This window comes from Mus caroli, chromosome 16 (genome assembly GCF_900094665.2).
Source record: "Mus caroli chromosome 16, CAROLI_EIJ_v1.1, whole genome shotgun sequence".
Lineage (NCBI taxonomy): Eukaryota > Metazoa > Chordata > Mammalia > Rodentia > Muridae > Mus > Mus caroli.
In genome coordinates, this window is record NC_034585.1 from 72,191,611 (window position 1) to 72,199,457 (window position 7,847).

Here is a 7,847-nt window from a genome sequence, read left to right on the forward strand (position 1 = left end):
TCTCTTCAGTAAATAAACCTCAAATCCCCAGTCTAGCAGTGACTGTCACACATTCCAGTGCATGAAATAAACACAGAATGTCAGTCCTGAGGTATGTAACGAATAGTTGAGAAAAGTACAGTCCAGAAGGACTTCTAACAGCGTTCTGCTTATTTGACTTTTTTCTTCCAGCAGGTTTTCATGGCTTGTGAAATTCCTAGAAAGGCGTGGGTGACATTGGAAGTAGCTGGAGTTCTGGGCCCGCCCAGGTTTTGGGACATTACAGGTATGGAAGGACGTTGATTGTTTTGGAGACCGTTAGACAAGAAGGTGATCTGGTATACTGTCCTATGGCTCTAGCCTCGACTGGGGTCGGAGGTGTCGGAATGTCAGAGTTTAGCAAGAGCCTTAAACAGTGCACAGTAACCTGCAGGATGGGCGGTTCTGGCTGTCCAGCCCGCGCGAGGAGAGGAGCTTAGACGGAGGGCGGGGCCCACCAGGGGGCGGGGCAGCAACACAGCCCCTCCTTCAGCCCCCGCGGGTCACAATGTAGGGTTAGGACGGGTGGGGCGGGGCAGAGCGGGGGCGGGGCAGGAGGGCGGGGCGGGGGCGGTGACGGCGGCGAGGGAGGGGCTGGAGGCGGAGTCGCGGCGGCCGGAGAACAGCGCCATTCCGGGTGGCCGCTCCCTCCGTCCGCTTGCCGCCCGCCCGCAGTGGTCCCCCCCGGAGCGGTCAGGCGAAGCTGAGTGCGAACGCGTGACGCCGCCCGGCTTGATCGTACTCTCCGTCGCCTGCGCCCATGGGCCGGGCCGCCGCGGCTCAGCGGCGCTGAGGATCGGGGCGCAGAGGACCTGAGGCGGCCGAGGTGGCGCTCTCCGGTAGCGTCTCGCCGCTTGCCCGCGGGGCCCGCGTTCGCCCGCAGCCATCGCCTTCGCGCCCGGCTGGCGGGGGCGCCGTCCTCCCGGGCCGTCCGCGTCGCTGCCCCGGGCCCGGTAGAGCGCGACAGGCGGGGCCGCCGCGGGGGCCATGACCGTGGAGCAGAATGTGCTGCAGCAGAGCGCGGCGCAGAAGGTGAGGCGCGGGCTGGCCGCCGCTCCTCGACGGGCCGCGTGGCCTCCGGGCCGGCCGGGCCACTCCGGGATCGTCGCGCTCGGTCCCGCGGGGCTGCGTGCGGAGCGGGGTGTGCAGTAGTGAGAGGCTTCGGGTCCACTCCCTTCTGCGGATTGCTCTCCCAGAACCGACGGCGCCGCGTCCCCAGAGTGACCCCCGCATTCCTCCAGTACTCACTCTGCCAGGCTTTGTAATTAAACTTTCTTCTCCTCCGCTTCCTTTTCCAGTCCCTTTTCTTCTGCAAGAATGTCACTTGTCACCCCTTTTGGACAGTTTCTCTTTCGGAGGTCTTATTGTGCCAGGCCTGCTGTTCTGGGGAAAAAAAATGGACCTCCCCAAAACGAATTACCTGTCTGTCTTCCAGGGCAGGTACATCGCATCGACCCAGGGTGGAATCTGTACAAGTAGAGTGTTTAGTTGGTTTTTCTTTTTTTTTTTCTTTTATTCTCTCTTGAATCTAGAAACTATCTCGCGCATAAGGAGACCTTTATGGCTGTTATTCAAATCTTTTGTCCCCTAAGTTTGACCTTGCTCTCTTGTTCGTTCATTCTTTACTCTAGAATCAGTTTCACGCAGAGTTGGGGGGGGGGGTCATCACATATTGTTTCTCGAATAGCATCTTGCTAGTTCTAGGTTTTACTTTAAGAATCTTTAAAAGCTACAGCATAGCTTGCTCCATGTCCTGAAGAGTAGATGGTCCTTACTTGTTCTACCCTCCCCCCTCCCCCCTTATTGGTGCGAAAAGCATTTTGAGCACCAGGGAAATGTTGGCTTAGTTGAGTTCTAATTGTAGGAGCAATTAGGTATACAGTGAACAGCCAGAGCCTCGTTTGGCTCATCGGTGTGAGTAATGGATGCCACACCCTGCTGTAGTTTTGACACTAGGTACTTGCTGTAAAGCCTACCTGTGCTTGTCTTTAAAGTGAGGCCTATTGTACTAAAAAATAGACCAATACCTTCAAACAGCCCCCCCCCTTTTTTTCTTTTTGTCATTAAAATAGTTTTAGAATTTTATGTTCCTTGAGATAACCAAAGATGTCAGAGAATGTTGGAAAGTAGGGATAGTGCATTGTTATTTTAGACACTTCGGTTAAAGTTGGGTTTGGAGCTTATTTTAGTCTATGCTTCTTGCACATTGAGAAGATTTGGCGAACCTTAAGGTATTTTGTAATGTGGCGAAAGAATTCAAGACTGAATAGCAATAACGAAGAAAACAGCTGGCCTCCCAATTCTGTATGTTGTTCCTAGAACAGTATTATCTTTAGATGTTGCTGTTGAATGTGTGCTGTAGTTTTGGTTGGAAGGTCATGGGATCTTCGGCATGCTAAGCAATAGGCTCAGTAGCATTTTCTTTATGCTCATTTTGCATTTTAAAACTTCTTTATCTCAAAGTTGGGAAAGTTGCTGTCTTTTTGCTTCTCTTAAACTTTAAGATCGCAAGGATTTTAGGGGTTTTGTCTTTCATTTTGACTAAACCACTTCTTTGCATAGTCAGACAGTAACTACCTTGATGGCTCAGAACTGTGTACATACACAAGAATCAAATTACTGAAAGTTATCTTTGTTTTCTAGTGCAATATTCCTGTTTAATAAGCCTCCTCTCCCCAAAGAAAATATTCTCTAATTCAAAATATTAACATTGTGATGCTGTTCTTAGCATGTGTTGAGTATATTAAATATACTCAATGGTGAATGCTCTTAGAGCAACATCATATATTTTTGTACACCCAGAACATTTACTTTTAATGGTGTTGGGGACTGAACCTAGGGCCTCATCATGCTGGCCAAGAACTCTACCAACTGAACTACACTTGTAGTTTCTTCAATGTGTTCCTTTGCTTTGTTAATCCACTGTTATTTTGTGACCAGTATTAGAACAGGGCCAAACAGTATGGTTATAAATTCCTTTGAAACAATGGAACTCAAAGTTGAAGTTTTAAAATGATGCTAGAAACTAGGGCTAATACTTTGCCGTAAGAAGTAGGAAGTGAACTCTAGACTCAAGAAGAAACAAAAGTGAAACTAATTTCACTTAGAAGCTTCAAAGACTGTCAGGGAAAGGAGGGGCCTATCAGGAGCAGGCTGCTGTGTAGATAGAATTTTAGCAGTTTTCTTTTCTTTTCTTTTTTTTTCTCCTCTCTAAAAAGTGTGCAGATCTGTTGACAAATTTTAAGTAAATGACCATTATAGTTGTTGAAATGATTTTCTGTTTTCAAGATTTTTCTTCCTTTTTATTGTAAAGAGCTGTAAGATTAGTATCTTTTTAAAGCAACAGTACGCAAAACTTTGGGTTTNTTTTNTTTNTTTNTTTTTTNTTTTTTTTTTTTTTTTTTTTTTTTTTTTTTTTTTTTTTTTTTGTGTAAATCTAAGTAACGTGCAACAGTGTAATTCGAAGGGGCTGTGTCTTCCCTTCCTGTAGTTTCTGCTTAATTCCTGAAGTTTGCCAACCGGGAGTTAGGAAATGTTGGAAACTTGCAGAGAGAGCAGAGAGAGCAGAGTTTGAGATGTTACAGGAGAGGATTTGGCAGTGTGTGGAGTACAGGTAAACTTGCGGTTATTGTTTTCTTGACCTTCTATCTTCATCCTTTGTGCTTGCTATTTACCTTGCTGTAGGATCATTATATCTTAGAAGAAACTAGATACATACATTCACATTCCAAATCCCAGTTCATTAGGGAAGGATTGGTAACTTCCTCCCAGGAATCAAGGTGACTTAAGAGTTGAGCCCTTCACCAGGAAAGCAGCCTCGTGAGTGAGTTACCTGTTCTGCTGCACAAGAGGACTTAGAACTGTTCTTGTCCCATAGTAGGACTCAGTCAATAGTTAATGTGAATGGTTGTTGGAGGGAAAGCAAGTAGAGTGACTACTTAGATCCCTAAGTAAGAACTGACATTTGGTTCCTGAGAAACAATGAGGGCTTGACAAGCATCCAGGAAAGTAAGTGGTAGAAGGAATGAGACAGGACGTGGATTAGATCAAAATTGTGCTCTGTGACCTTGGGCAACTCATGAAATGTCTCTTAAGTCTTCTTAGAAAACTTTACACTTTGTAGACACGAGAAACTTCTTCAGATCTGAGTGTTAAACGGGTCTAAGCGGGCATTTATTATTTTTTTTAAATGTAGTATGAGGATATATAGAGGCATAAATATCCTCTTCAATTGAAAAGAGTCAAGACAACAGATTATTCAAAAAGTGCTATCATTGTTTGCTCTGTGTATAAATACAAAAACAGAGCCGGGTGTGGTGGCACACACCTTTAATCCCAGCACTTGGGAGGCAGAGGCAGGTGGATTTCTGAGTTTGAGGCCAGCCTGGTCTACAAAGTGAGTTCCAGGACAGCCAGGGCTATACAGAGAAACCCTGTCTCCAAAAACCAAAAAAAGAAAAAAAAAGTAGTCAGAAAAAAAAAAATCTTATTAGTTTTGCCATAAGTATCCAGGTATGCCCATCACTGAGAAAGCTGGGGCAGAAACGTTCTCATTTTAGGCCAGCTGGCTACATAGCAAGTTAAACTGTAGTGGTCTTGAAGAGGGGTAGGGGAGAGGGAGAAGGAGGAGGGGAAAAGGAAAAAAAGATATTTATAGTTTTTTATAATGGTTACCAATCATATTTTCTAAGCACACCATGCCACAATTCAAAAGCAGTAAAGCAGTTCCCTAAAAAAATACTGCCCTGGGGGCCAAAGAGCTAGGCCAGCCACTAAAAATGCCCTTTGCCCAAACATGAGAACCTGTGTTCGGTCTCCAGCACCCATGTGAGAAGCAGACACAGCAGCACCCATTTGGAACCCAACACGGGGAAGAGAGAAAGATGGAGTGAGCATCGCGTCCAGTGAGAGTCTCCAAGTCTACAGGAGAAAGTGACTAAGGAACGCATCCAGCATTGGCCACCAGCTTATTATTTATTACATGAGCAAATGTGCACATGATACGTGTGTGTGAACGCAGGCACACCTGTCCCAACAAGTATTTGAAGGTCAGAGGACAACTTTGTAGTCACCTCTCTCCTTTCACCTTTGCAAGGGGTTCTGGAAATGAAATCCAGGTCCCCTGGCTTGAAAGGCAAGCGCTCTTACCTGCTCAGCTACCCAGCTGACCTGTTGCCTGTTTGATCAGTTCCAACAGTCCCCAGGGCTCAGTGCAGATGAGATATGCTTTCAGCAGCAACTGGAGTTTGAATTCTTTTCCCAGGCTAGGATTCTGGTTTGGGGAGATGTCTGTCATTCGATGTGGGACAGCAGCAGTGAACCATAGCTCACCGTCTGTCACTCAAAATGAAATGAGCTGCTCTTTGCAATTGACTTTTGGATACAGATATTAAGTTATGTGAGATATTCAGCACCGTATTGTAGAGTACCATTTAGACTGGGGGCGATTTTTTTCTGATTGAAGAACAGATTTAAGTGTTTTGAGCATGGTAAGCTATGATTTAGGGTTGGTTAGCTTGGGCAAATCTTGGTTTTTCACCTTGAACCATAGACTATTTTTTAATGTTTTGTTTTTGCTATTAAAATGTTTTTGAGTTTCAAACATCTTCCATATTTCAGTTTGTTTCTGAATAATATTTCCATGGCTGTGGCAACATGGAGACATCGGTATATTTCTGGTTCTTCCTAGTTTTTCATTAGGAATTTTTGATATATATATACACATATATATGTATATATATTACAATATATATATCTAATATATGCTACAAAGATTCATATATATGTATATATAAATAAAATCAAATTTTGTCAGCAAGTCTTTGAGTAGGCAGGCAAATCTGTATTTGTTTGGACAAATACATAGGAGCAGAAATGTTAAAATAAACTCTGAAATTGTGACCCAGACTGCCATACTTTCTTTCAGAAAAGTCTAGTTGGTTTATAATTTCCTCTAGACTTGCTCTTGCTAGTCTTTGATGCTTTAGCCACTTTTAGTGGAAACTCATATTGGTTTGTGTTTCCTTCTGACTAACAGTTTGCGCCTTCTATGGGTGATTATGTTCTGAATAACTTTTAAATATCACTTTTAATATATACCCAGTTTTCCCTTGACATAGTTAAGTCATAGCAACAGCTGACTATTTTTCCCAACTGAAATGTTAAAAATGTTATTAGAGCTAAATACTAAGTATAAATGTGTTTGTAAAATGAAGTCGCACAATCCATTTTATTTCTTAAGAGACTTATCTGATAATTAAAAAAAAGCGTCAGTGCTGAAAACTGGGAACCATTTTCTTTGTCATGCCTCAGGTCAAATATTCAATTTATCTCTTTAATTATTGATAGTACATATACTCTAGAAATCTTCATAGTGCATATTTTATTACCAGTGTATAAAATGTTTTCATAGTGGACGTATTGCCACATGTACGCAGTCTCACGGCCACTCTAGGTTACATAGTGAGAGCCTCTTTTAAACTACCACTGTCAAAACCAAACAAGAGCCACTTGATCCGATTTAGTTGGTGAAGAAGTTTTGGAAACAATGAAGTTTGGAGGAAAATGGTAGATACAGGATGAGTTTAGATGATTGACTCGAACTGTAACCCCCACCCCCACCCTACTGTGTCTGTTGGTATTTTCAGTGGAAAAGGATTGGAAACATGAAGGGCTTTAGGCATCAGGGAGGAACTGTCTGCCGAACTGAGAGCTAAGTTCCCACTGAAGCAGGAAAGATGTATACAGGAATATGTAGAGAAGGACCAGGAAAGACTGGATGCTCTGTTAACACCAATGGGGACAGCGACTGCACAGAGGTGTATGTAAAACATAGTGCTTAATTTCATGACAGTGTACATGCAGAATCAAATGCCTGAGATCCTTAAGGTAGTGCTGTAAAAACCAGTTAGGGCTGGAGCTCCGAGGTTTCTGTATCCTCCTCTGATGCTGGGTCTGGAGATGTCAGCTAAAAAGTCTGGCAAGTCTTTCCCTGAAGCCTTGAGGGGAAGGGGGAGAGGGTGGTGGTAGGGGAGGAGGTGGGGGCGCTGGAAGGGAGAGAGGGGAGGATGTTGGGGGCTCAGGGAGGGGGAAGGGCAATACTATTTGAAATGTAAACAAATAAAATAATAAAAATAAGAAAGTGGAACAGTGAGTTCTGAGAAAGAGGATGAAAAGTAAACTAGAAACAGCTTTAATGATTGTGTCTTTGGAAGGAAGTTGCAGCTCAGCATAGTTTGCCTAGAGTCAGCAGACTTTGTGCCCCAAGCAGAGTCTCTAAACTAACGTTCCAGTTTCCCACCTAGTGGAGCATCAGCTACAGGACAATGATAGCACTGCAGAACTAGAAGGGTTGTGTCGGTGCCTTGGGTAGCTGGCATTAGAGGGACAACAGCAGCGAGCCTGAGCTTCTAGAGAGCTGTCACTAGGCTGGTGTAAACGGGTCACTTGGTGGCCAACCTTAGCTGTGGACTGCCTGTGTTGTGAGACAGGGACAGGACTCTCTTTGGTCACATAGTCCTGTCCTATGTGATGTGGCTCCAGGTAGCTAGTTGGATCTTACCATTAGCTTATGTTGTGCTTCCTTGGGGCTAGCTTGAGCTTCCTTGGGGCTGGCTTGGGCAAACCTCATGATCTGCAGATCTGGAGGGAAAAGGATGTTGCATTCCAGGTGAAAGGCTTTGTAAGTAGTGTGTCTTGTACTCCTTCCTTGACTGGGGAAGCAGGTAGAGGTTTGCAAGCTTATTAATATCCAAAGACAGGGGGCTTTCCCACTTCTTTCTCTCTCCCTTTTCCTCCCTACTTCCTGCGAACTTTCTATTCGCCTATTT